Genomic DNA, 2,630 nt, shown 5'->3' with positions numbered 1-2,630 from the left:
TAAATAGGAAACTCTTTCCACATCGGAAAAATAAAAAGGAAAGTAATGTTTATATAGGATTTCCCACCTTACATGATTGCCCAACCCACTTGGGCCGAGTATTCACCGTGAAGAAAGATGGGTCATCATTTTGTCTTAGCCTCCGCAACTCAAGTTGAAGTTAGGCCCGCTTCGCTCAGACGGCCCAATACAAGAACAAGGCCCACAGAAGAAAAGAAGATGAAGAGGCCAGAAAAAATATAATGCAGGGCCCAACAAAGAAAAAAAAGAGGCAAAAGAAAAAAGAGGACAGAAAAAAATATATGCAGGCCCAACAAAAGAAAAGAAAAAAAGAAGGACCCCAAAAAAGAAAAAAAGAAAAGACCACGAAAAAAAAGAAAAGAAAAGAAAGGACGACGAAAAAAAGAAAAGAAAAGAAAGGACCGAAAAAAGAAAAAAAAGAAAGAACCCGAGTAAAAAAAAAAAAAAAGGGAAAAGGGTAACTAGAAAAAAAAAAAGGAAAGGTACGGCACAAGGCTTAACGATACATAAATAGGGCTTGAGTTTCCTAAGCTAATGCAAATGATGACCCATTTCTCAGAGTGAATATTCCAGCAATTTTTTTTTTTTAAAATTCTTATATTTTTCCATGCATTATTCATTTTATAATTCAATTTTTTTTTTTGATGAAAAGTAAGATTAGGTTGCTAAAATTAACATTAAGATACAATAGAGATGCATTTATTACTTTCATATTATTAGTGTACCGATACATAATGAAAAACGCTACGAGATCCCCTCTCGATTTGATTGGCGTCCTGTTGCTTGAACAATTGAAATTCCCGTCTTTGACATATCTCCCTGCCGCTAAAGATTCACACCTCAAATGCGAGGTTTGTACGACTATGAACCAATGTAGCAAGAGCGGAAAATTCGCCACCTAAGCTAACCAAATTAGTAATGCTTTTTAGAAGATTTAATTTTATGATTTTTATTGCCTTTTATTATTGTATAGAATGTTGGCATTGGTGTCAACGTACCTCGTGTTGCTTCGACAAGGATGTCGACTCACCGGGGAGATGTGACAGTGTGGGTTTTGTGGTACGCAGGAAGAGCGGGTGGAGCGGCGGTGAGTGTGTTGGTGGTGTTTGGCTATCTATATCAATTTTCTTAATCTGGGATGGAGCTCTTTGTCGCGGTGGTGAACTCTTTGAATGAAGGGTGGCTATTTTAGAGTCCTGTGACGGGGATGGAAGACTTTTGCTGGTGGCCATTGAGATTGGTGGCGGAGCGGTTATGTTGCAGGCGGAGGTTGTCACACCCCGGACCCGGTGTCGGTGATTTCGAAGCTCTTAACACCGAATCTTAGGCGTGAGAGGGAAAAGTGAAAGAAAATAAAACAATTTCAAATACTTTTGAAGAAATTGTTAAAAAACAAAATAAATTGTAAATAACAAAAACAATTACAAAAGACAAATAAAAGTCTTGCGATCTAGCTCACTTCTAATCTTCTGTAATCCTTCTCGACTAACGTAGCAGAGCCGTCACTAACGTAGCAGAGCTGTCACCAACGTAATACAGTCGTGACTAGAGTGAAGAGACATTAGTAGTACAGTGATGTCTTAGGCTTCATGTGAATTTTATTCTCAACATATTATCAATTTGTCATATAGTCACCTCAATAAAACAAAACCTGTTCTATGATATTCTCTATGTGTGTCTTGGCCTTATGCCAATAGGATATGTAGTTAGACTAGATCTATGTATTTATATCCTTACCATATTGGTATTGTGTAATTCCCTATATAAATGGCTCCTATCAATGAATAAGATGATTCTCTTGCTATCTCTTTGTCTCTACACTTTATTCTTCATCACGTTATCATGCACTTTGTTCTAACCCTAGAGCCAAATAGCCCACCATTTTTTTCCAAACCCTAAAAACCAAAACCCTAAAATCGGGCAGCCTTGTTTTTCCCGATTTCCGACCAAAATTCCGACTGCCCTCCGCCGGAATTTTATATCCCCAGAAAGCTCTTTCCGTCACGGATCCAACGCCGCCGGCCTCACCCTGAGAACCGGCCGGAAAGTCTCCGAACCGGCCGCCGGAAAATTCCAGACCACCGCCGCTACCGACCACCGGTTCACCACCTTCCCTTGCTCCGATCAACCTGAAATTTTGACAGAAGCTTCCCCATCCAGAGCTGCTCCTCCTGTCAAATTTTCAGCCCCAAATTCGAAGTATAAGTAGGCGAAACGTTATTTCTCCTCTCGGTAGCCTTTAGAAAGGTATGTTTTGAAACCTTAAACTCTTCCAAGTTCAATAAACTCGGGGAGGATAAAATCCTTTCCTCCCTTCTCCATCTCCATTCTATGCTTGGGATTTTGTGTGTGCAGGTACCAAAAATCCCGGAATTTTATTCGCGGGTCAAGAGTGTGTTTGATCACTCTTGTTTCTTTGTCCGGGTTGTGTTTGATCAACCCCGACCTTTCACCGGATTGTGTTTGATCAATCCGAGGCCTTTTTCCGAATTGTGTTTGATCAATTCGCGGCTTTTCCGGATTGTGTATGATCAATCCGAAGGACAAACCATTAAAAGCATCATTTGTGACCTCTATCGAGTCTCATAACAGCTTGGTTTGTATGCAAG

The sequence above is a fragment of the Fragaria vesca genome, linkage group LG7 (assembly GCF_000184155.1).
Source record: "Fragaria vesca subsp. vesca linkage group LG7, FraVesHawaii_1.0, whole genome shotgun sequence".
In the NCBI taxonomy this organism is placed as follows: Eukaryota; Viridiplantae; Streptophyta; class Magnoliopsida; order Rosales; family Rosaceae; genus Fragaria; species Fragaria vesca.
The sequence above is the reverse complement of the archived record's forward strand: the minus strand, read 5'-3'. Positions refer to the sequence as shown.